Raw genomic sequence first — 26880 nt, 5'->3', positions numbered from 1 at the left:
CCCCCAAGCATCTCCGTGGCCTCCTCTGGCCCCGCTGGAGCAGGTCCGTGTCCTTCTACTGTTGGTGCCCCAACATCATTGGGCGCAGTGCCCCAATTCAAAGGTCGTGCCTCAACTGCAAAGTCAGGTCTCACAGCTCTAGCCCTGACATCTGAAATCTGCTGCCCGAAACTTGCATGTTGGCTTGCTCTCATCAGGTGGGAGCAGGATTGAGATGTTCTCCCAGATGTGGCACCTGGGCTTGACTGTGGCATCCCTCCATGGAGAGCAGAAAAGATCTAGCCATGTCACAGTGGGAGAGCAGTCAGATTTTCCTTTGCTATCCATGGCTTTCTGCCAAATAATATTTTTCCAGTATGAAAAATCCATCACCATAAAAAAAATGGTGCTAGTATTTAGACCATCTGCTATTTCTTTGCATGAACTGCAGGGTTAATCTTGTGTATGTTCATCCTATAACTAAGTGTAACCTCCACTTTGCTCTGCAAACTATCTGGGGAGAGGAAGGGCCCGTATTCCTGATCATTACTGCAGAGAAAATCTTTCCGTTGTAGAAGAATATCTTGTAATTTTTGAACTGGAAGTTGTGGTACCTGCAGGAATCACAGAAGGAAATCAACAAAATCCCCAAAACCCCTAAAAAATCGTGTTAATCTAAAGCAAAAGAGACTCACAGATTCCCTATGTCACAAACCCCATTAAAACTGCAGGGCAAAAAAATCTCTCCCAGCATCTCAAATCTCCATGCACAAACAAATTATACACATCTTACCATTTTTGCCCTGCCCTGTGTGTTGTGAGGGGACTGGAAGGATATTCTGGTGAGTTTTTTTGGGAAAGGGTTGCCAGATTAAAACAGATGAGGAAATTGAATGAGAAAATCTGGTATATTCAAAATCTGCTGTTCCCATATGGATGTTTTCCCTGGCCTCTACTCCCTTCTCTTTGGGGACCTCAGTCCAGTTGCAGGCAGTAAACACCTCAAGAAGAGGTAATGAACCGCTCAGGACTGTGATGTTTAAATCCGTGGTAGGATTTATTTCCAAATGGTTTGTTCAGAGATACAGAGAGGATTTGTAACCCTGCCAGGAAATAAATCCACATTCCCTGAGCCCCAATACATTTTCTTAACTGCAATATCATTCATCCTATCTCCCGATAGGGACATTTGGAGGTTTTAGTCTAGGGTTCCTGGGTAAAAAGGGATATTTGTTCCTCAAAAAAAATTTAAATAGCTCTATAAAAAAAAAGAATTCCAAATTGGAAGTTTGAAATCTCTCCTCTTTTTTAAAATCTCAACAAACATTGGGATTTTAAAAGAAAAATATTTTAACTTGACAGCATCTTGCTTCATCCTGTTTTGACTCAGTTTAGCCCAGAAGTAAAAATAAAATGGGATGGCGAAGTCTGAATGCAGCTTCCCTCTCTATCTTTTCCCTCTTTCAAAGGGAAAAGCCCAAAGAAAAGGTTTTGTCTTCCTCTGTGGTGAATGTGGTCAAACCCAAGGCCTGTCATGAAACTGCTCCACTCCTGCAAAACTCCTCCTGGAGCCACGAGCCCTTCTGCTGAAGCACACATCAGATATTTTTTCTGGCTTTTCCCAGCATTCATGTCAGTAATCAGAAAGGTGGATTTTTCTGCCCACATTTCAAAAGGATCGCAGAGCAGAAAACAGAAGAAGGTTTTCCCTTGACTTTGGGAGGATTCATAATTCATTGAGTGGAGAGGGAGAAGAGGTGACATGAAAGAAGGGCCTAAAATGATGGTTGGTTCTCAGAGCACAGCCTGGGAATCCCTTCCTTCACTGTTTTCATCATATCTAGAAAAAACCCAAACAAACCCACCCAACTCAGAAGACAAATACAGCATCTCATCAATTTAAAATGTGTGATCACAATACCTAATTAAGCTGTGGAACTCATCACCAAGAGCCATTATGCAAGCGCAGAGGTTAGACAGATTGCAAAAAAAAAAAAAAGGAAAGAAAATTGCATTTATCTGACTCTTGGAGCATCTTCAGCTACGTTAGATTGGTCTGAAAAAGGATACCAGTTCTCATTCTGCAGAGCACAAACAAGCTACCAACAGCCCATTAGGATAAAAATTCCCCTGTGGGTAAATTGCATAATTTATCAAGTGTAGTGTTTCTTACATCTCTCTTTGAAACAGCTGGAAATGATTAATGTCAAAAGCAAGATCTGGAGTGAGGCTGGCCACTGGTTCTGGCACAATCTGGCCATTTCTGTGTCACTAATTAAAATTCAGAGAACTGCAGGAGGCCAGGACAGAGTTAAATCATTCTCCTATAATTTAAAGACTTCCCATCTGTGTGCGGAAAATTGCTTTCTCCAAAGGCTTATTCCTGGAAAAACAGACCCTCCTATGGAAGCAGATCGGAGGCAAAACAGTTTTACGAATCTCTTCAGAGCCAAAAAGCAAAGCTAAAACTATGTGCGCCTGGATTCCCAAAGTGGATGCTGAGGTTGCCTTGGCGACACAATGATGTGGTGATTACAACTCAAGAGGATTTTAACCCAAGGGAACAATCTGACAGCAGAAGAGAGGTTGCTCTTAGTCATAAATATAAGGAACTGCAATGATCTTTGTGTTTTCCAGGCCATAACAGTCCCATAAATTGGATAATAGAGCCCCTGACATCCAACAACAAAGGTGCCAGCCTCATTATCAGCGGCAGCAGTCAGGAACCTTCCTGGAAAGCCATTTTAGTGTCTCTTGTCTTGCACATCAATTGTAAGCAATTTGGGACAGGGACTATCTTTCCATCCTATACAGAGCACTTAGCACAGATCTAGCTGGGTCCACAACTGGTACTTTTGAGTTTCTACAATAATAAAACTGGACAAAAGAAATTAACAACTTTTTTTTTTTTTTAAGTTCCATTTCCTGGAAAAAAAAATGGTTTACTTCTCATTGAAAGGTCTTCAGCTGGACAAAAGATTCCCTGATGTATCACAGCCACAGAAACTCATCATGCACCCTGAGGGGACCTGGCATGGGACGGGAAAAGCCGTGAGCTCCTGCAGTTGAATGGTGCAGAAGGCCCACAAAGGGACAGCTTTCAGTGATATTTCCAAAACTTGGGATTTTTTTCAATTAAAATGTTTAATTTTCTATTTTTTTAGTGGGGGGGAAAAAAAAAAAATCAAAATTTCTATGGGGAAGAAGTGTCACACATAAGTCATGAAGAAGATGCTATTGCCTTTGCTCCGACTGTTTTTGTAAACTGACGTACACATGGACTAAAGCTGCCTGCTGTAGTTATTGATACCAGTTGTCACAAACCTACAGCTCATGGAAATGATCTTTTTCTCCCTTACATGTAAGTGAGAGCATGGATCAGGAGCAACGCAGCAGGTTAAGTGCCAGAGCTGCAATGGATGTAGGAATCTATACAATTTGCTGTCCTTACCAGTGAACCACTGTCCTGTAATACGCAAGGGGAAGACACATGGAGATATACTCAGTTGTGGAGCCACAGTGAGAAAAATAAAACAGTAAGTACCAAGATCCTTCCAGAAGAAGCATAAGTAGTGCTACAGAAGATCAGGAAACCTCCTCAAATGACAAGTTGTCACCAGGTGCCATCCATCCAAGATGTCACATCAAATTGGGCATAGCTGGTTTAATTTATTTCAAAGATGCCAAAGGTGTAGCACTGAGCAAACGGACACAAGTGAGTGCCATTCTCACATTAAAAGTGTGCTGTGATCTGGTGGAACTTGGATATTGAGGAGGACAAAATTATCACTAGGCTCCTGGGGGGATTACCAAGTTGCTGGAGGATAGCTCTACCATTGGCAACCAGATTTGATGTTCCGGCTGTCAGCTCTGTCCCAGGAGCTCTAACCTGCTGATTGCTGCAAGCCTGGAGCGTGCAGAAGGGGATGGGCCACTGTACTTGTCATCTTTCTTTCGCTGTTTATCTAATCATCCCCTCCTTGCCTCTGGGGGACAGGATACTGTGCTAGATGGACCTTGGCATGACCAATTTTTGACATTCTTTTGTCCCTGACCCTTTGTTTGGTCCTAGCCCAGAATTTCACATCAGGTCAGGGTCTGTTTGCTTTTCATCCTTGTTGTGACCTCCCCCAGATACTGAGTCATTCCACTTCTCCCCAAAACTCTGATGTAAAGCCAAGTGTCATAAGCCTGTTGAAACCCCCATCCTCTTCCATTGCCTTTCAGTTTTCCAGAGCTAGGACTGCTCCTTCAATGAGAAGGCAAAGCCACATGAAAGCCTGTGGTGCCTGTGTGGAAGTCCACTTAGACGTGAAATTGTGGACACCAACAAGAGGAGAATCACTCCAAGGTTCCTTCTCCTGCCTAAGACCCCGTGCTCAGAAAGATCAAAAAAATGCAGCTGACCGCACTAATACAGTTAACATGGGCACCTACTCCAGCTAAATAGGACACTTAATTCCCATTAATGCTGAACTAATTAGAACACGGTGAGCAAGAAAAGAGAAAAACACAATCTTTGTACCTGTGTAAAACTATTCATGGCCTCCCATACAAATATAGGTCATCCTTTCCTTCCTCAAGCTTAAAGGAGGGTGTATATTCATTGCTAGAACAACCAGCAGCAACCCTCAAAATTTCATCTTTCATCTTTTGTTCAGGGATAAATTTATCTCCAAAAAATAATCGAGATATTCATGAATACAGACAAAGACAGTCACATTAGTCAAAAAGCCCGCATTGCTAAATACAGTATGTGCACTGAGAGTGACCTAAATATCAGTCAAATTACCCTGTCTAATTTAAAGCACGAAAAAGCTACCCAGGATTACTTTAATTAGCTTAAAAGGATGCTGTCAGCCACTTTCTCAAAGCAGATTAAATGTTCTATGTTATTCGTTGAACACATAGCATCCTACGGTAAGAAAACAAAATACTTGTCTACTCATCGTTGTTAGAATTACTATTATTTATTCTTATCCAGATCTCCTTAGGAAATGCAGTTTGTGCTCCATGGTGTACTCCATCTGTCTGCCCCCCAATGTTTTTCAAAGCCACTTGTCAGTTCTAAGAAACTGGCAGAGAGCTGGCACTGATTAAATTCCACATTATCTTCCATAAAAGTCTGGATCCTCTTGACTGCTCCACACCATGGTGGATTAAACCTCAGCATCCCAAGCTGTGTTCAGGGGAGGCAGGACTCTGTGAGGAAAGTTTGGGCTGACTTGCCCAGCATCACTGATGAAAGCAGTGGTAGAGTTAGGGGTAGAATTTGCATCTCCAGGCGAATATTGCCTGTGCTTTATACATGTTCAAAATGTGATGGGAAAATTCAGAGAAGAAAAATTCATCACAGGATATTAAACTGTGCTGGTTTTGGCTGGGATAGAGTTCATTTTTTCACAATACCTAGTACAGCTTCTGTTTCGGATTTGTGCTGAACAGGGTTGATAACACGGGGATGGTTTTGTCCCTGCTGAGCAGGACTCACAGAGTCAAGGCCTTTTCTGCCTGTCACCCCCCCACCAGCAAGGAGACTGGGGGGCACAAGGAATTGAGAGGGAGACACAGCTAGGACAGTGTTTTGCCAATTATCAGGCCTAGCATAAAGGACACAGCCAGCATAAAGATAAACCAATAACCAAACCATATTTGACACAACAGGGTCAGGACATGGGTGAGCGCTGGGGGTACAAACAAGTCAGTCAGGTTATACATAATCAACATCAATCCCAATGATCCCAACAACGACACCACACGACCAACAATGGGTGGGATAAACAGTGAAATGCAGTCTCCCATAGAAGGGACGGGAGACAACCAGGTCAACCAGCCAAACACATCAGACCAGGGAAGCCCCATCATGAATCCCCACAGAGCCCGCGTTTACAAAAGCCAGACCTGAGTGGAGCCCAGTCCCAGGGAGGCGGGAGGTCCTTCCCCAACAGGGAACTCTGCACAGGGCACCCACCTCACACACAGACACTCCTCTCTCCCTGCAAGGGGTCCCAGCTTTGATCCCTCAGGGGGACACCTGACCTTGGGTTACTCAGTGCAGACCCCTGGGGCTCCTTTACCCAATGGCTCTGTCTGCAAGGCCCCGCACCCTGGAGGGAAGCCTAAAGGGAAACTCACCCCCCTTTGGGAAGGGCTGTGGGAATCACCCAGATGTCAGCCTTAACTGGGGGCTTGGGGTTCAAACCCCAGCGTTTCAGATAGCTGACCCCAACTGACCCAAGGGGTACCCCAGCCCATATGGCATCACGCTCAGCACATAAACCTGGGAGAAGAAGGAGGAATGGGGGGACATCCAGAGTGATGGCGTTTGTCTGCCCAAGTCACCGTTACATGTGATGGAGCCCGGCTTTCCTGGAGATGGCTGAACCCTGCCTGCTGTTGGGAAGTGAGGAATTAATTCCTTGGTTTTCTTTGCTTGTGTGCACAGCTTTTGCTTTCCCTATTAAGCTGTCTTTATATCAACCCACAAGTTTTCTCACTTTTACTCTTCCAATTCTCTCTCCCATCCCGCCACGGTGGGGGTTGAGTGAATGACTGAGTGGGGCTTAGTAGCTGGCTGGGGTTAAACCATGACATAAACATGAAGAACCATAAAGAGCCCTATGGTTCTGGGAAGACCCTAAACAAATTGTTAGAGGCTGGGAGAGCATCTGAGGACATGTCACTACAACCGTCCTGTATTTTCACTATTATCCACTGGCAGAGAATGGGCAAGGTGACATTTTGGTCCAAGACAAATGACCATTTCTTTGCCCTTATTTGCAAAGACTTTCTTTTTAAAGTATTAATACCATTGCACTAGGCTAGAGCTGGACCTCGTTGGGATGCCAACTGCTTTTGCAAGGTCTGGGATCAAACTCAGCAACTCTTCCTCAGAGAAATCTCTCAAGGGTGTGGCAGGTGTTTCAGCAGCTCCCAGCCTGTGGTCTACAGCCACAACGACTGTGAAGCTCTTGATAACTGTGGGCAAACAGAGGGAACCTCAACACTCATCCACGAGTTGCCATTTCTAGTTCAAGGGTGCAACAGCTCCGTTAGAAGTGTTTTCATTTTTGAGTTCTGGAAGGAGGAGGAATGACATGTCCTGCTTCCCCTCTGGCTAAGGAAAGGATCAGAGAAATTCCTGAAGTGCCTTTGGTGGGGAAGAAGAGATGTCACACTGATCAACAGCAAACTGTAAAAGGCTGGAAAACCAAGCCAACTTCAAAGAGAAGCATAGCCTCCAGCTCTCCAGAGATTTGGAGCATCTTTGCCGTCTTGGGTCTGTTTCCTGAAGTGCAGCATGGTGATGAAGCAGGGAAAATGGACTTGGAGCATGCAAGGCAGTGGAGAGGCTGAGGAGGTGCAGCTGAGGCTGAGAACAAGCAGAAGTAATCTTTCTAGAGCCTCCCTCTTTGTCACCGGGGCAGCCCAGAGAACAAGAGAAACCCAGACCACAGTCCCTGCCAACCCGGACAGCCCAGTGGGATGTGGCAGGGGAAGGAGAAGAACTTCGTCTCGTTAATCACTCCCAACTGTGAGAGACGGGCTAAGGGCAGGCACCTTGCCAAGGCATCGCTGGGTTTCCCAACCTGATCCTCTTCTCCCCACTCTTTGCTCCCTGCCACCTCCATCCTGCCTTGGGCTCAGATACAACGATGCCCAAATTCAGCCCTTGCGAATAGATGCAGATTTTGACCCTCAGAAAAATCCCAACCAGAGGCTATCCTGGTCTGGACTTGAGATAACATATCCTTCAAGCTTTCTGAAGATGCTTGCTGGCTATTAAACCTGTCCCAGACCTGATGTCAGGGGTACACAACCCAGTAAGTGCTGGGAGCCCCCAGTCATGGTGAGGAGATGGGAGCAAGGCATTAAGCTCATCATGTAATGCACAGATGGAGGAGAGTGAGCCCCATATCTCAATCCTGTCATAAACAAAAGAAATACCACATTGGTGTGCCCTGTCTGGGAGGGTGAGGGACTCACATCTCTGTGTGCACCCCAGACTGCTCATTTCCTATTATAATTTAAGGACTGGAGTGCAATTAAATGGAAAATAATCAACTTACGTGGCTAAGGACAGTGATGTAATGCAGGGTGACTTTAAACCTTGAAGAACCCCATCACCTGTTGAGCCCTGGAGCTGGCTCAGTTCCTTTCCCATTCCCAAAATTTGGCTAATGGCTGAGGAAAAGGGGCTATGAAATGCAAACGGGACCAGAATCCAACAGAGCCTCCCCATGCCCACAGCAGTCCTGCACTTCAGGAGTGAACCTGAGAAGGGCTCCTCACAGCAAAATAAGAATAGCAAGTAAAAAAACACCCACACTTGCAAACCAAAGCCCCTCATTCACCAAGACCGACATGTTTTCCTCACACCTGGGCCCCCAAGCGTCTCTGACTTCACAGAGCGCCTGGCAGAGCTGGCACACCAGGGCCTCGATTATTTTGGCCCCCTCCCCTGTGAAACCAGGTTTGCCATAACGCAAGCACAATGCCTCTCTTGGGAGGGTTTCGGGGGACGACTCAATCTGCTACCAGTCCCCCTCGCCCTTGTGATGCCTCCTGCTTGCCCTAGAATTAGGAAACCTTCCAAATGGAAATGTAAGGAATGTAAATTGATGTCTTCTCTCCAACATGAATTATCTGACTCCTGTGGCTGTCTCTGCAAGATTATTTGAGCTGAACTTGACTGTTGCAGTAATTAATTTCCAATCAAGCAAATTTGCGTAAATCTTCCCTTTAGAAATCTGCCTTAAATCAAGGGTTTAGGCACCACATTCCAGCTTGGTTTCATTAAAAATAGATTGCTATTGAAAGCTGCCAGCACTGTAAATACAGGCACCACGCCACCCTGCAGGACAGCTTGGATACACGCTTTCCACATAATGAAAACCTGCCTTAAAAACTATCTCTGCAACAAATGTCCCCTGTAACCTGGGGTTGCTGGGTTGCTATCAACCCAGCCCTCTCTTGTTGACACATCTAATCTGGCAGGGATGGCTTTGAAGCAACCGGGATAAGTGGGATGAGGGCTCCAGGAGAAGGAGACAAGGTCTTGCCAACTTGAGAAATCTTCTCAGAGATAATTCGTGTGCAACCCACAAGCCAGAGACCAGTCTCTGCCTCTCTGAGAGAAGAGGAATCATAGAATCATAGAATATTATGAGGACTATTAAGAGAAATCATAGCATATCATACAATCATAGAATAGTTTGGGTTGGAAGGGACCTTTAAAGGTCATCTAGTCCACCCCTGCTGCCATGGGCAGGGATATGTTCACCTAGATCAGGTTGCTCAGAGCCCCGTCCAACCTGACCGTGAATATTTCCCGGGATGGGGCATCTACCACCTCTCTGGGCAACCTGTTCCAATGTTTCACCACCCTCATCCTAAAAAATGTCTTCCTTACATCTAGTCTGAATCTGCCCTAGTTTAGTTCAACACCATGACCCCTTTTCCTATAGCTACAGGCCCTACTAAAAAGTCTGTCCCCTTCTTTCTTGTAAGTCCCCTTTAAGGAAGAGGAACCCCTCTCTGTAGGACATGAACAGCATCGTGAAGGCCAATCGGTGAAATATATTGTCAGCAATGACGGAGGCTGAGAGAGGAGAGACAAGGCACAGCAAAGCTACAGCCCTTCAAAGCGGTGTGATTTGCAGAGGGTAAGGAGTCACGGCTGCCCAGTGTTGAGAGGAAAGGGGTGGAAACCAGGGCTCCTGGGACCTATGTTGAGCTTGCAGCAAACTCCATCTCAAGAAGGTGCAGGTGGAGGATGCTGTGCCCTTGGGAGGAGTTGGGTGGAAGCTTTCTCCTTCCTCACGTGCCTTACCCTTCCTGTGCCAAATGCTCAGCGTTACCTCTGTGCCCTTCTTGGAGTAACTCCACCAAGGGAAAGGTGCCACTGACCAACGCTGGTGCTTTGAAAGGACTGTGGGCACTCATGTCGCAGAAAATGGTCCTAGCACTGTGGAGAGTCCATCCCAGCCATCTCTGGAGACTGGGGCTTGACTCATCAAATGACCAACCGATGACATGCCAAGCGAAACCAGCTCCTTTTGGGAGTGCTGAACCCCTCATAGGACCAGACTGTGTTAAAGAGAAATTCAGCAAAATGCCCTGGTAAATGGAAGCTAATTCTCTTATTGCTGTCTGAGTCTTCACCCAAGTTTTGGAGATGAGGTCTTCTCCTGCATGCAAGTGCTCCAGCCAACACTGAGGTCCTCACCTCTGATTTGTCTCCAGCCAGCTCTGAAGTCCTTAAGAGGGCTGTTGTCTCTAATTGCTGGTGGTGCTTTTTTAAAGGAAGAGATTGCTGCAGGAAAAGAGCAGGACAATTTGGAGCTGGGCAGAATAATATCTAGTAATCCTGATTTCCAGCTTCCTTGACCACCAAAACCACAGGGAAGAATGAAAACTTGACAGTACAAGCCTGCCCAGTGGTTGAAGCACACCATGTATTCTGGGTCTGTGAATGAATGAGAAATCTCCCAGAGAAACTGGTGTCTCAACATGCTGAGGTCTCAGTTCTGAGACCTACCACTGGTATTCTGTCAAGGGAAAGAATCTGTCATCTTTTATCAACACCGGGATAAAGGAGAGGTTATAGCTTGTTTCTGGAGGGGGCCTTTCTTTTTCTTTCTTTTTTTTTTTTTTTTTTTGGTTTGTTTTGGTTTGTTTTCTTTTGATTTTCCACAACTTCTGTATTACTTTTTTTTTTTTTAATTAATTATTCAGTTGCTTCTGTTAAAAAAAAAAAAAAAGAAAAAAGGAAATCAGATATAGACTGCACCCCTTGTTCACCACAGTCTCACACCCTTCTCAGCCCTTCAGAGACAGGGGACTAAAAGCCAACACCTGCTTCTCCTTTTCTCTTATTGCAAGATCCTGATTTCAGTAACAGGACAAGACATTGAATATATCCCAAATGCATTGGGCTTTGGGGCCAGTATCTCTTCAGAGCCCCAAACTAACCACTCAGAGGAGTCTTATTCAGTGGATAGGCAGAATATTTTATGAAGAATTCTTGTATTTCCCTTTCCTAGTACTATTCAGGGAATATGTGTATAACCCAGAATCCACCATTTCAGGCTGCCAGTTAGCTGATCAATATCTTGGATAAAGACTAAGTACTGAGATCAGTATCTCGGCTAAAGACTAAGTACATTCCTTCCTGTGCATTTATGGCCCCCCACTTAGTCCAGGATTTAGCCTAAGGGTCTGACTGATGTTGGTCTTCTCATCCACAGCATGGAGGGTGCTACCTTCAGACTTCAGTCTGGCTCCACTGTGAGTCCAGGGATGCTCCCTGGTGTTTCCTGGGCCTGAGAGGAGACAAACACTCCCTTCACCTCTCTTTTTGCCCTGTTCTTTCCTCCTCCTCCTCTACACACAGACCAGGACAGAGGTGGTTCCTACAAACCAAGACCCATCCTACTTCCCTACAGCATCGTGCAGGTGGTCCCCTCTTCTACTCCTTTACTGCCATGACCTCCAGCTCTGATGGTGTGAACTTGTTCCAGCTGGAGGAAAGCCCTTCTTCACCCTTCTTCAGGCTAGGTGTCTGTGAGGGCTTTCTACTGCACCTTCTCATTCCTCACAGCCTGGATGTGGGCAGGTGAAGATACTATTTCAGCTGAACACTTAGTGGGACACTGAAGACTTTCATCTTAAAGTGTGTTTAGCACTGATAAAAGCTTCTGTCTCGAGAAGCTCGACAGGACCACTGTGGGGCAGCTGCAATGTCACCTCTCTCTGTTATTACCCCACGTACCACTGTGGGAGGCAGTAAATCCAGTGGGCAACAGCATCTCTGGATGTGGGATACTGAACCCACATGTAGCTTCCTTGCCCAAAAAGACAACACAGAGAAGTATCACTTCACCAGGAAAAAACAGGACAGCAATGGCAGAGCAGAGGACAGAGTCCAGCTCCCCTGACTCCTTGTTCAGCAAAGTCTGCTAGAACTGTCCCCCTTCTCCGTTGCAACTGAGGCATGAAGCATCTCCCCTGGGAAGAAGCCTGGGCAAGCATGGAAGGATTGCACACCAGGCAAGGGATAAGTTATGGAGTTATGAAGTTATGTTCTGCCCTGCCACAGAGAGGACAATTTATGTTCTCCAGCCACCACAGCATTTCTGCTCAGTCTACTGAGAGAGGGGGGAATGGAGAAATCAAGGAAAAGGCATCAGGAAAGGGAAGGGGGTCCTGGAGGAGTTCATTTTCCCAAAGCTATTCACAACATTCAACACTTCCCCTGAAGCAACATTGCTCCTAAGAGCTATTTAAATCACTGCGCTGAGAACTGGGACTTCTCCTCTGCCATGTGCGGCTCTAAACCCACTGTCAATACTTAATAAATAACAGAGACGTATACTGAAGGCATTCCTGCCATTAATCACTAACAAACCCACATCCCAGTATGCGCATTGATAGCACATCTACAATCCAATTTCTGTTTTGAGATACTTTAAAAAAAAAAAAAAAATTAGACTATAAGGTTTCTTATTTTTCTGGCTTCTGTCTGACTGGCCGGGTTAGGGGATGCTTAAGAGACCACTGCAAAATTACTTTCATCAGCTACTGTTCAGTTGGTCTCAGAATATATTTTCCAGACTCCAAAGCAAAATTACAGTCATTCAATATTGAAGTATTTGCAGAGTGGCATTAAGCAGGGGTGCTGCTGTATTATTTACCATGGCAACTCAGGATGCTAATTTATCTTTTCCCTAAATGCTGAAGAGCCAAGACACTCGGAAATACTCTGCTTTTAATGTGACAAAACGCATTTGTGTTTCGTAAAGCATTCTACCTAACCAGAGAAGCCTCCCTGTCACACCAGGAGAGACAGAGCTGGGGATGGGAAGGGTGTTTGTCCACTGATTGCCTGAAGGAATCAGGCCATTTCATTCATTATCTTCCCTCGAGGACTGGCTGGAGAGGCCTCCAGGAGGATCTGGATATCTTCTGCAGAATAACACGGGTCACTTCTGCAGGGAACCTCTCCCTGGGCTTTGCTTCAAACCGGGTCATTCTGAATATTTTGCAGTGGATGTTTTCACACTCATGATTTTTTTAGCTCACGTATGTCCTGAAACGTCACGCTCCAATGCCTAAATTTCCCTTCAGTTGATTAGCTCCGCCACCTTTCAGATACATCAAGTGACCTGTTGCTTTCCATGACTGCTCTCATCACTTGTGGTGCACAGCGGGGCACGTACGTATAGAAATGCTGACAATCTTGCTGAAGGAGGAAGCAATGTCCCTATTCTACTGAGGTGACACAAACCTAAATGATTTTTTCAAGTTTGCATGAGGGAACGTTGGGAGAGCCTCTGAGTACCAGCCTAATGGGTAAAGTGGCCTTGTGGCGTCTAAATATAATTTACCATCAGCCCATGCGTTGTTTTGGACCCAATGAGCTTCCCATTCCTTCTTATCCTAAGCAGTCTTAGTATCTCCAGCATCTTCCCACAACGAGCTTTTCCCTACTCATTCTGGCTGTGTCTATGTTACAGGACAGGAGCATGTGCCAAACACATCCCAAGTGTCCTTTAGAGTACAGCCTAGGTCCTTCCCCTAATAGAATCACAGAATCCTCTCAGTTGGAAAAGCCCTTGCAGCTCCTCCAGCCCAACCACGACCCTCCCCCTGACCGTTCCCAACTCCCCCAGATCCCTCAGCGCTGGCTCAGCCCGACTCTTCAACCCCTCCAGGGATCCCGGGGACTCCCCCCTGCCCTGGGCAGCCCATTCCAACGCCCAACAGCCCCTTCTGCACAGAAATCCTTCCTCAGAGCCAGCCTGACCCTGCCCTGGGCAGCTTGAGGCCATTCCCTCGGGGCCTGGCGCTGGGGCCTTGGCTCCAGAGACTCATCCCCCCTCTCTGCCCCCTCCTGGCAGGGAGTTGCAGAGGGCCAGGAGGTCTCCCCTCAGCCTCCTCTGCTCCAGACTGAACCCCCCCAGTTCCCCCAGCCGCTCCCCAGCAGACCTGTGCTCCAGACCCTGCCCCAGCTCCGTTGCCCTTCTTTGGCCACGCTCGAGTCATTCAATGGCCTTTTTGGGGTGAGGGGCCCAAAACTGAACCCACTCACCGAGGGGCGGCCTCCCCAGTGCCAAGCCCAGGGCTCAGATCCCTTCCCTGTCCCTGCTGGCCACGCCAGTGCTGACACAAGCCAGGATGCCATTGGCCTCCTTGGCCCCCTGGGCACACTGCTGGCTCCTGTTCAGCCGGCTGTCAGTCAACAATCAATAAATCCCACTGGAGGATGAACTGCACTGCGCTGCATCTCATCTCATACCCACATACTCAGATCTCCCTTAGAAACTCAATGTGACAAAGCCCTGCCTTGTGACACGGAGTCAAAGCACAACCAAGATGCACTGAGGAGCCTGGGGACTTTCATGGACCACTGCTGCCCCATAGAGAAAATTCAGTTTCTGCTCACCCCTCCCAAGGAAGAAGGTCAGGACAGCCTGTTCTGTGAGAAAGAAACACATTTTGCAGAAATGGCATGATAATATCTGATTATTAGCAGAGATCCTGTCCACTCTAAATATCTGGTGTGGTTTGTGTGGTGTTCTTCCCTTGGCTATTGGTGTCTGAGGATTAGGCTGACATACTATTCTTAGCTTAGTTCAACATTTACTTTGGATTGGTGTTGTTTATTCATGCATAGAGAGACACGTGTCCACAGCCCAACAGTTCATGGCACTGAACCTTGCATATTCCTCTGAAAAAGCCTGTGCCAATTTCTCATCCTTCCCTTGCTGGTTCAGCCCAACATCTTCTGCTGCTCTGTGGTCCAACCACCCCCACCACCATCTTGCAGACTTCTGATCAGAAGCAAGACATAGAGCAGATGTCAAATCACATCAGTGTCATCTTGGCCTTTTCCTTCAGCCAGGGTCAATCACAGATCCTTGACTGAAAGGTGGTCCTTTGCCACTCCTGCAAAGTTGTTGGAATTCCTTGTGGTCATGAATACCCTGGGCTCATTACACCGCCCTGTGATACTCATCATCTTTTATCAGTCTTCTAGGAGTTATCCAGCTGATTCACTATTACTTGTCATCCAGCATTAACACAAACACCTTATTCCTTCCCCAATGTCTTCAAAATTTTAAAGTGTGGAAAATTTTTTTTAAAAAAAGAGCCTAGGGTTTACTTTTTCTGCACACATGCATGGAGTCTGGAGGGTGGGTGAGGTATGGGTTTGGGCAAGTAAGTGCCAAACAATTCAAGAGTCCATTGACATTCTTCTGGCTTTGGAGGAAATCTTCAGGAGAGGGAAGAAGCAAGGTTGGCATGGTAGGAAGTCCTGCTATGCACCAGAGCAGGTGCTATAGGCCAAAGCAGAAAGGAAAATCTCTGTCTGAAGTGCACATGATTGCTGTCTCCAGCTCTTCAGGAGGAAAATTATGGAGGCACCATGTCCACAACGTTTCTGCAGTGTTCAACCCATCCCTTCTCCCTACATCTTGTCTCATATTGGCCATGTCAAAAGCAGACCCCCAGTTCCCTCCTTTTCCCACTCTCCCTTACCTGAGCCTTCTGCAGCAAACAGCCCTGCCTGTTCCTCATCACTTCTTCAGTCTCCATATTTATCTCTCCTCCAGCCTCTCTCCTCTTCACTGTAACATCTGTTACTTTGACAGCACAGCCTCCCTCAAACCCTTCTCCTCTCGTTCCTCTTCTCGTCTTCTCTGGATGGGTCCTGACTCAGCTCTTCTCACTCATTCCTCTTCACTTAACAAGCAGCCCTCCTTCTACTCTCCCTTTCACCATTTCACTCAAGACCTTGTCCTGTCTCCAACCATCTCCATCAGAGTCCCTCTTGGTCACACCCAGGCACATTAATAACATCTCCTCCGCCACACACCTAAGCACATAGGTCCTTTGACAGCCTCAAGCATCACAGTCATCTGCTCAGCCGGCCCCGGCTCCCACTTCATATCCATCTCTCTGCTGTTGCCATCATGCCACCCGTATGTCCTTAATCCTGCCACTAGGATGGCTTGCTTCTCAGCAAATCCATCTTCCTTACTCCAGCTCTTCCACCTTCCTCACTAGACCACTTCCAAAATTTCTTTTTCACAAGCCACACCCAAGCCCCACACTTCTTCACCAGCCTGAATAGCAACCACCTTTGCACTGCTCTTTCTCTGCTGCCTCGTCTCTTCTGCGCACCCACCTCGTCTATGTCCTTTTCAGCCTCAACTGGAACGTTCTTGCTGACAAGCAACACAAAGCCCTTTTACATCTCTCCATGTGGTGGCCAGGAGGGACTTGCTTGGGAGAAAGGCAACAAAGTCCTTCTCTATGGGATCTACGTACACATGGCCCCCACAGCGCTGCCAAGCGAGTGATCTGAATGGAGATGCCCCTCGCTGAATTATAACGGCACTACCAACCCCAACCCACAATGTGCAATGTAGTATAAATGCAATCGTCTCTGCAGAATGAAAGGCACGTTGCCAGGCCACACACGGCTTGGCCCTGGACAATAAAAATGTAATTATGGCTTCAGTGGGTTTGCTTTGCTTTGAGGTTTCCACCAGTGGTGAAATGTTGTTCCATCCTAACCTTAGGGAAGCAGATGATCTCATGAGCTGAAACTGCACAGGCCACGCTTACCAGAGAGCCTACTGAAATGGGAGAGCTGGGAGCTCCAGTGCCCTTCCAGTGGGCTGGAGAAAGGTGGTCTGAGATACACCTTGGCCTCTGAAGAAGCCAGCTCTGTCTTCGATTTGTTTGCAAAGGCGCAGACTTCTGGCTTTGGTTTTTGATTCTCTTGTAACCAGGAAAGTCAACGTCCACTCTGTGCAGGAATAAAACCAGAGGATTGTTGCGGTTCACCAGCGCAAGGTGTGTGACTCCGTGTGTGTTCCCGTAACAGCGGTCCCCTGGAGCATGGCAGCGCTGTGTTCCCATCAGAAAACGTCTCCATTCAGCAGCAGGTCCACGCTCACACTGGGCTCAGCACCCAGCTCTTGTCTTCAAACCCTTTGGGTTTCTGCGCCCACATTTCCCTTCTGCAAAATTTAGCACAGAAGGGAAGAAAACACACTCAGGATGGACCAAGAGTCCGTCATCATCTCCCAGGTTAAACCAAGACTGACTGCTCAAGGTCAAACCCTGCTGACAAGTGTAGGATGAGGAACAGCACTAAAAAGCTGTTCCCTTTGGAAAAAGGGGAAAACAAGGCAACGCATGCCTGTGTCCCCTCCAGCTCCTTCCAGCCGCCACTCAGATCAGCCCCCTGTTCACCACCTCATGGTTGTGGTGTTCAAAATCCACCTTCTAAACCTCATCCAAAACATGCTCCTCCACAGTTCATACCACCCGTGCTTTTGCAGACAGTCCGTTATCTTCTGTAACTCTTCTCCTTCCCTGTTATTCAACCCAAACACACCCTCTCCTTGTATAAAAACAATGTGCTAGGCAGGGCAAAAAGTCAATGAGCAAATTAAACAGGGCCAAGGCCTCTGGCCCTGAAGACAAGTAGAGCAGCATGGCCTGTGGTCATTGTCTTCCCCTTTACTACAAAACAAGGTAAGATTGTCCATATTTCCTACAGGTGACAGCTCCTGACTCTTGCTGTCCCCTGCGATGTTTCCAGGCTTTGTTAGGGAGAGAACTAGTTGGCACAGACCAGCCCAAAACCTCCTGGGGAGATTAAACCATGTGGATTATCATTTGACAGTTTTTTTAGCCCTTCCTCCACCTTATTTTATTATGCCATGATGTCTACTTAGTGGCACAGCACACCTCGTAGACCAGCTGGCTGCTGGGATCTCCCTCATGGCTTTCTGTTGGTCAGCAAAGACTCTCATCTTTTCTTTTGTGGAGTTTTTTGGATTTGGTTGGGGTGGGGTTTTTTGTTTGGGTTTTTTTGTGTGTGTTTTGGTTTGTTTGTTTGTTTTAGAATAGGCTCCCTTTAGTGTCACCCTATTACTTCCTCTCTCTGCCCCTTTCTGTTTCAGTTCATCTTCCTTGAACAAGGAGAGGGGGAAGAAGAAGGACAAAACCAAAGTTGATTAATCTGTCTAGATGAAATTTCTTGCCAACTACTTGGCTTGGCCTGGTCAGCTATCATTATCACTTATTTCCTGGTAATTATTTATGATGAATTTCTACTCTCTGCAGACCTACCAATGTTTCAGTGAGTCTCAGCCTTTTTTTCCCTGTGCCTTCCTTTAGGTTTGCGAAGGGGGATGATATGAACCTATGGCTTGGAGAGCAGTGAATTGTGCTGTTAGTCTCTACCACAGCCCAATTTTGCAGTGTCTCAACAAGCCATGGGATTCAGCTGAGCTTGGCTTCACCATATCACTGACACATTCTGCTTTCTGTCTTTGCAGCTGCTGTGACCTGCCTGCAGCGGTCTCTTGTTCTCCCTGTGGGGAAAATTGGAGAAAGTAGTTGGATTACATTGCCTGATCGCTAAGGTATTGCATGGAGACAGAGTTTTGGGTACCGTTTCCTCTGCTGTGTAAGGATCCTGAAAAGCAGGACGGTGAGACATGCTGCATGACAAAAGTCATGGGTTTGCAACACAGTCCAGGCAACTCCAGTTTGCTTCTAGGCTCTACATTCATTTTCAACTCTGCCCTAAAATGTTTTGTTGTAAAACTTTTTTCTTTATATGACATTCGGGGATTTTTTACTAGACTACAATTAAACCCAGCTTTTAGCAACAACAAACTATTTCCAACAACACATTCGTATACTCCAGCAAACATTCCCCAGCTCCAGTCTGCCTCTCTGGCTGTTTAAATTTACTCTGAAAACAATGTATTTGTCATGGTAAACCATTCCCAAGCTCTTCCCTTTCCATGGATTTGAATACTCAAAAAAACCCCAATATAACAGCATCAAATACCCCAAACCAAAGTGGGCTGAACAGAACGTTTTAAGACCACCAATCTAAGTCTAATGAGTACATTTCCTAACAAGAAAATACCTTATTTTTTATTTTTTTATGAACCCAAACTTCACATCTAAACTACCTAGGTTGGTGAGGAAGAAACCATGGTAACTGCACATTTTAATTGGATGTTTCTTGGCTAGAGAGAATGGGAAAGATTGCATAATTGATGCTTGGGAGTCTACATAAAAATGACATGGTTTGGAGAGCCGAAGGATTCTGCTAAAGGGGAATGTGATACAGCACATCTGGCACTGGGGTGCATCTACTTTATGCTACACAAAATCAGAAGGTGTCAGGAGCTCCGTACGGCCCCTGCGAAACAGCACAATGTCTGATGAGTCAGCCGTCCCTCACGGCTCCATCAGTGACCCGAACCTGGGACCAGGCTGGGAAACAAAAAGCAGCGGTTCCTCCCAGGTCCTCCCCTGTCCTCTGAGACCCGATCACTTCCCAGTGAGGAGGAACAGTGTACTGGGCAGACCCAGCACTCAAAACACAGCTTTTTGGGGAGTTGGATCTAACTGTGGCCAACAGAGCTCAGATTTCCCAGCTGTGCAAGATGAACTGACAAGCTTTGGGCAGGCTTGGTGCTCTGCCCTTCCTTCCTCCAAATGTCTTTGTTTCCCTCCCAAGTTTCAGGCTTCAGCCCCTATTTCTCAGATCTGGCCCCTGAATAATATCTCAATTCCCACTTGGCTAAAATCCAACATTTACCCATCACTGAAACACTTCGGCTACAATTCTTCAGCTTTTTGTACACCACTACCTCACTTGCAGCTCACACTAATAAACAGGGAATCGCCTTCAGCTTGGTCTTCACTTCTAAGTTGTGTCTAAACACTGTAGATTAAATGTGTATAAAAGATCTTAGAGATTATGTCTGCAGTGCTGGTTGGGCCATAAGTCCCAGTGCATGTACGGAGAAGCTGGTATCTGTCTGTACCACTGCGGGAATTCTGCATGGAAAACCTTCCAGCCTGAAAGGGCATCTGGGACTTATTTAGGCAGTGAGCAAGTGAAGTCGAGCAGTAACAGCTCCTATTACTCTGGATGCTGTGTCCCTTCTTCCCATAGCTGATGACAAACCCACAAGGAGGAACAAGAGCGCTTCCAAGCAGGGCTCTGGTGCTGGAACAAGCAGCACAGCAAGGGTGGCTTTGGTGCACCACTCCAAGTGACGTACAGCAGGAGATGGCAGCACGTGCAGCTCGTGCTGGATGAATGTAATCCACCCAAGCTGACCCTAATTATCCATGTAGATCTCCTCCGAGCTACAGCTTTTCATCTCCACCTCCACAACTTGAGCTGATGTTTGGGCTCTCAGGATCTTTACTACGACATTTAGGTCGGGCAAGTGCAACCTAGTGCTGCTGATAGACCCAGAAAAAGGTAGAGAGAAGGCCCAAACCAATTGAGGGTTACATAAATCAACAGACATCTCCAGAATCACGAGTGGAACTGAGAAAGGGGAGACGGTCACACCAAGAAGACGAACTACAGCACACCCCCGACCCTGACACCAGAATCAAGCCTGTTCTTGTTGCAGGATATCTCACAGGTGCTCGGCCACCCTTGAACCCACTTGTGATTCTCCTGTGGCGCTCACTGCGCTCAAGGGGCCGTCGGAAACGAGCTGGCATGCTCGTAGCCAAGCCTTGCGTGTTTGGGGAGTGAGCAAACCCTGCTAAGTGGAATCTGGCTGTGCTGTTTGTGTTGCTAAAGAGCAGCACATGGGCATGGATTCACTCGCCTCTGCCAGTTGGTGAGGGAAGGCTGGAACCCAGCTGCATTTCAAAACACAAGACGTAAACAATGATTTGCCAACGAGAGTAAAAGTAACTGCCTCCCAGCAGACGCTATAAACAGTCTTGCACATTGTATCCAGAACCGTGGGGCCATTAGCCTTGCTATCGATACCCCGATAATGTGAACCAGGGAGAAATCACTGCCAAACCGCTCTCCTCCACGGCTGTCCTTGTACATCCTTTTCTTGTAAAGGCCGCCCTTCTCTTCCTTGCTCTCAGCAGAAATTGCCTTTTTATGCTTTCTCTGGTGCCTGGGGTTGGCTTCTCCGATGCAGTTAAAAACTCATTGCAAGGTCTTATTAGATATAAACTGCAACTGAACCGAGTGGAGGCACCCGATATCTGTCAGTGGAGGATCTGTCCTTTATTGGAGGGGAGGGGGCTGAACCTTCCAACGGTACAGCAGATTTTAGGACAAATACTAGCCTTGCAAGCATGGCCAGGAGCCTCCTGGCTTTCCTGCAGCACTCGGACTGAAATCCCCACGCCGCAGCCTTATTTATTCTTGCACTTGGATGTACAGGACAGATTCCCGAGACTCATCAATCTGCCCGTGAGGGTGACAGCACAGGAGGGATTTCGCAGTCAGGCGTTTGCCTCCATGCCAAGCCCATGTGCTGGAACTGAGGATGACCCTGGGCTAAAGGGAATTGCTGGCTAGCTCTGATTCCCGGCAGGTCCCCTTTTGTTAGCCTCTCCTCCCCTGTTGAACCCTAGATCTTCCCGTCCAAGTGTGGAAGCATCCTCCCTGCTGCTCACCTCTGCCTCCTTGTCAGTCTTTCTGCTCCATTTCATTACTTATCCTTGGCGTCTGGCCCCGTGCTTCGAGGCAGGGTGCTGACAGCCACAGGTCAGGGAGCGAAGAGTCAAGGGCTGCTGACAGGGAGATGTTTGACGGATGGGAGACCACCAGCACGGTGCACCTCAAGGGATGCTGCAGTCCCTCTTCAGCAGGTTCTCCATCAGAGCTGGTGCATTTCCAAGCCTGGCAGAGACCCCACAAAAGTGAAGGCTGCATATACATCTAGGAGACAGAGGAGTGAAGACCAAATTTCTGTTAAAGCAGCTGTGTACAGAAAGACATATCAGTAAATCCCAGAGCTCCCAGCAGCTCTGAAAGGGGTGGGTAAAATTTGCACAGATTTACTTATGACTGAGTCTATCCCTTCTTCAGAAAAGTTTGCTTTTAATTCTTTACAGCAGAGCTTCGATTAAAGAAGAAAGACAAGTAAACAAGAAACCAGAAATGGCTGAGGATTATCATCTGAGAAGAAGGAGACCTGCACAAATGTTTCCCCTCATTGCAAGATGTGATGATTTTTTTTTTTTACCTAGCTTAGAGGGCAAAACAGATCACAGAGAAAAGCCACCTATTTCCTGTGACAGTAAGGCACTTACCCTTTGCTGAAATCCCACGGGTTTTGGTTGGCTCATTTCCCTTGCAGCTCCTTTAAAGTTCTGTTTAGTAACACAACATTAATGTTGCATCAATTCTAAAGGATAGGCCCTGCATTTTCTTGGAATTTGTAACTCGAAATGAAGCTAATACAACTGTCGCACGCACGACTAATACCCCAGGGAGATATTAGGAAGGATTTCTTTACAGAATGAGTTGTTGGACGTTGGAATGGGCTGCCCAGGGCACGGGGGGAGTCCCCGGGATCCCTGGAGGGGTTGAAGAGTCGGGCTGAGCCAGTGCTGAGGGACCTGGGGAAGTTGGGAACGGTCAGGGGGAGGGTCATGGTTGGGCTGGAGGAGCTGCAAGGGCTTTTCCAGCCCAGATGATTCTGTGTGATATTGGCTGCATCTGCATGGGATGAAAAGAGTGGCCTTGAAGGCTGTTTGTGTGATGAAGATACTTTCTGTCTACATTACCTGGTCTACCCTATGGATCTGTCTTGAAACAGCCATGTCATTCCCAGGAAGCTCTCGGGATGCCTGTGGAAGGGGCAGAGAAGGCTGACAATGAGGGCCACATAGATGAGAGTGGCCTACAGAGATGGTTCTTCACATCTGAGCCATGTATCTCCTTGCCACAGGATTGTGCGGATGCTGACAGCTTATATGAGCTCATAGGGAGACCACACAAATTAATGAAGGGGAAATTAACTAAGAATTTCTAAATACAGAGGCCACATTCAGCCTAGGAAGTGTTTGAGACAACATGCCTGGAGGCTGGGAGGATCTGGCTCGGCAGGAGCAGTAGGCTTTGCTCTTCATCCTTCTCTAGGATCCTGCCTATGGCCATGGTCAGGCACAAGGCGTGGGGTTAGATGGATGTCCTGTCCAGCCCAGCACTGCCCCTGAGCTCCTGCATTACGCAGTCCTGCCCCATCCAGCCAGGATAAATGAAAGTACAGATCTGCCTCGGCTTTGTTTCTACAAGAACTTCAGAGATTTTAATGTATATAATAAACAGCAAGACAGAGAGAGGGCTGGGGACTGCGTGTAGCCAGGAGCACAAACACAACCCCTGGGATTATGGTACTGAGAGGCCTCAGAGACAAAAGACAATTGCAAACGATCAGTCTTAGCCTGCTGCTCAGGAAGAAACACATTTGTCAACTCAGTGAAGGCAGGAGTAGGCTCGGTGCCGATCACTCTTGGCCTGACAGATATTTTGCAGCTAGCAGCGGCTGGGCCAGGGTGAAGAGTAAAGCAAGAGGTTGCTTTGAAAAATTGTGGAGGCTGCCACCAGAATCCACAGCCAAAGAGAACTCAGTGCACTCGGAGGGTCACCTCTGTGTCCACATCACAAAGCACCTTGTGTCCAATCCCCTGCCCCGACCCACCCCCTGTCTCTGCTCCCCCAGCTGCTGGCTCCCAGCAGAGCCCTGACTTCAGGCAGTGGGTTTTGGTCTTCAAATCAGGGGAAGCCTTTAAAAATATTGATGGTGTATCTGAAAAATGCATTTTTAGACCACCACTTCTTGAAATGAGGATGACTTCCGTGGCCCTAGGTCACCAACCTCATCTCACCTCCCTACCTGAGCTGCCCCACCTTGCACATACGAAGCCTTGTCAGATTTTTTGGTCATACAGCATCACACTGGGCACTGGGACTCAACAGGTCAACCCCCAAATCCTTTTCAGTCACTGCTTCCCAGGCAGCCTTCCCCACCATACAAACACGGCTTACCTGGTGTTTTCCTGGATGTCCAACATCACAGCTGATGGTGTGGAAATAAATGTGTTTCGGCCTTGAACTTGTACTTCAGTGGCTTTTCTGAGGTCTCCGAGGCCAGACTTCTGCACAACGTCATGTGCTGTTTTGTAGGACACCAAGCTCTTCATTGAAGAAAATGGTTTCACTCCCTCTGTAAGCACTCACCTTCTTGGAATGGCCCAGAAACCTGTTGGGAATAGTAGGACCACTATACAGCTCCTATGGAAAATCTAAAATGTCTTGTGATAATTATATATTTCTTCTGATTCTTTCCTTCTAGGGTAGAAGGAGGGAGAAAAAAGATAGAGATATGCTCTTTGAGTGGAAGAATTTGAAGAATTAAGGGTTGATTTAAAAAAACCCGCAAACAGCAATTGTTATTTTTATACCTGAAGTCAGATTATTCTCTGCATGTGCTCACTTTTCCTTCCCCTTCCATGTGTTTTCTCTTCACTCATTCTTTAGCAGATGTACATCCTGCTCAGGAAGGGCTCAGCAAAGGGTTTTCAGTCCCCAAAACATGCAGCCAGAAAGAATTTTCCCCAAAGCCCCGTCTGCTCACAGTGAAGCCCTGTCTATCCTGCTGACAGTGGGCTTGTATTGCCAAACCCTGGGAGACGCTGCCCATTTTCAGTGAAACCCTCCCCGACCCTTGGGCTGAGCTCATTTTGGTACCCCAGAAGAGTGAAAGGCTTGAGCAAGGAACAGCATTTGGAGAAAATTCATTCATTTATTTCTCCATCTGAAGTATTCAAACCCATGTGGCAGCTGGGGCTGCAGGGCTTCAGAGGAAAGGGAGGTCTTCCACTTGCTGGAATTTTTCATCATTTGTTCACAGGAAAAAAAAAAAAAAAAATTTCCTTGCAGGTGTTCAGCCTGAATCGGGTGTATGCACAAGCCTTTCTGTCCTGGGTGGAGGCCACAGGGGCATCCTGCCCTGGATATTCTTTTTATAATTTAGAAATATCCATTACTTTGTGATATCTGGGAGTAGCAGCAGTGCCCCTCCTTGGTAGGGGGGTACAGACCTGGGGGGCCGCTTGCTTGGCAGAACAGATGTTGCAGAAACTCTCTGTCCTCCACCTCCCGTTGACAGCAGGTGCCCAGGAGAGCTCTAACACCCTGCTGATAGTGGCACAAATTCATCAGCGGTCTGTTAATTAACTGACAACCAGCCAACTTATTCCCTTATCTCACAGCACACAAATGAGTCTGGCGAGGCAATTCTGCCTGGGACTGGGCTTCGTTAATGCAGTGCTAAGAAGTCAGTCCCGGAAGGAAAGCATCCAAGGAAACAGAAAATAAAAATTCTTAGTGGTGTCTGCATCCTTTCCACCCAGGGTGACAAAATACACCTCAGTTTGTGTCTGAGGGATTTTATACTACAAGAGACCAGAGATTTAGCAAAGTTGCTCTGTCCTGGGAACCCTCACAACCATGTCAGGGTGGAAAAAATTCCAGTTAAAGAAATTTCAGTGCTCTGAGAAATTTAGCAAATCTTCCCTAACTCTCATCTCGCCTTTAGCAAGGGGTTTCTGACCTACAAATTGGTTCGTTCCCCAGGAAACATTTTACTTTCATTTGATGCACACACATTCCATATTTGCTTCTCTTTCTGGGGTTATGGTGCCTTGTGGGAAATTTTGTCTGGGGTCTCGGTGGAAGTCTAGAGTCACACTAGAAAGACAGAGGCAACATGCAGCTATGTAACATTGAAATGCCGTTGGGATGCACAAAACTCTAAAACTACAGTGCGCATCTCATAGGCATTACATTCTTTTATAGTGGACATCAATAAAACCCGCAGGGTTAAAACCCTCCTTCAGAGGAGAGACTAGATGAAAAATCTGAAGAACTGGATGGTATAATTAATTCTCTTAACCAATGAAATGGGAATTGCTTCATGTGAATAAACACCAAGGATACAGAGGAGGCTGAATTTTGACAGTGACACTGGATGGGCTAGGCTATGAATTTCTCTGCCTGTAACCTCACAATATTCTGATTCTTGTCTGTTTCAGTTCTACATTTTATTTGTTGAGCCCCCAGTTAGGGATAACTGGCCACAGAGTCAACCCTCTGGGCTCATGAACACCTTACAGGCTGCAGATGGTTGTGCTGGCCACCTCCCATCTCATGTCCTGCCAATCCGTAATGACTCTCTGGTCCTTGAATGGTTTGGGGGTTGGGGTTTTTTGGAGTTATTAAGTCATCTTTAAAATGGCAAGATATTTGCCAAGGCTTGGCCTGGAGCAGTTCTCTCCAGCAGCTGCAGCTTTAGTGTTTACGATGCAGGGGATAGATTAATCTCTGGCATCACATCAATAAAATCATCAAGTGACACAGAGGGTCCAGACCTGGACTCTCGCAGACTTTGCTCCTGGAAGATCTTTGAAAAGATGGATATCCTGCAGCTCATTGTCAGGTCTGCTGTGCAAAGCCAGGGTAGAAGTCTGCTGAGGAAGAAGGTGATTTCCGTAGCTGGTTGAAGAGTTCACAAGCTAATCACAAAATTAAGGATTATCATGACATTTCTTCCTTGCATGCAGCTCAGCAGACCTACTGCTGCCCACCAGTACCTGCTCTCCCTTCTGAGCACAAGGGATTCAAAGTTGCTACGATGGATCCTGCGTCTGTGCTGTGGTCATCAAAAACGAGGTAGGATGAGCCCCAGCTGGTATGGGAGGAAATCAGTTGTTGCTCAAGACAAGCACGTGCTACCCGACAGCAGGAGCTGCCACAGTTGCTTTCCTCCTATACCTCCTTCCCTAATTCATCGCCATAAAACTGTTTTCCTAGAAAAGTGAAATATGAAAGGTCTTCTGCCTCCCTGATCTATTTGCTGATGTCATGCCTGGCATCTTTTTTATTCATATAAATAATTAATAAATAAAATTATAAATAAATAAATATCCTGAAAAAGAGGATTTGTTTGGAATCTGTGAAGATGAGTAAGCACCAAGCTGAGGACAGGGTGTAGACAGCAGCAAGTTTTGATG

The sequence above is a fragment of the Athene noctua genome, chromosome 4 (assembly GCF_965140245.1).
Source record: "Athene noctua chromosome 4, bAthNoc1.hap1.1, whole genome shotgun sequence".
Taxonomy (NCBI): domain Eukaryota; kingdom Metazoa; phylum Chordata; class Aves; order Strigiformes; family Strigidae; genus Athene; species Athene noctua.
The sequence above is the reverse complement of the archived record's forward strand: the minus strand, read 5'-3'. Positions refer to the sequence as shown.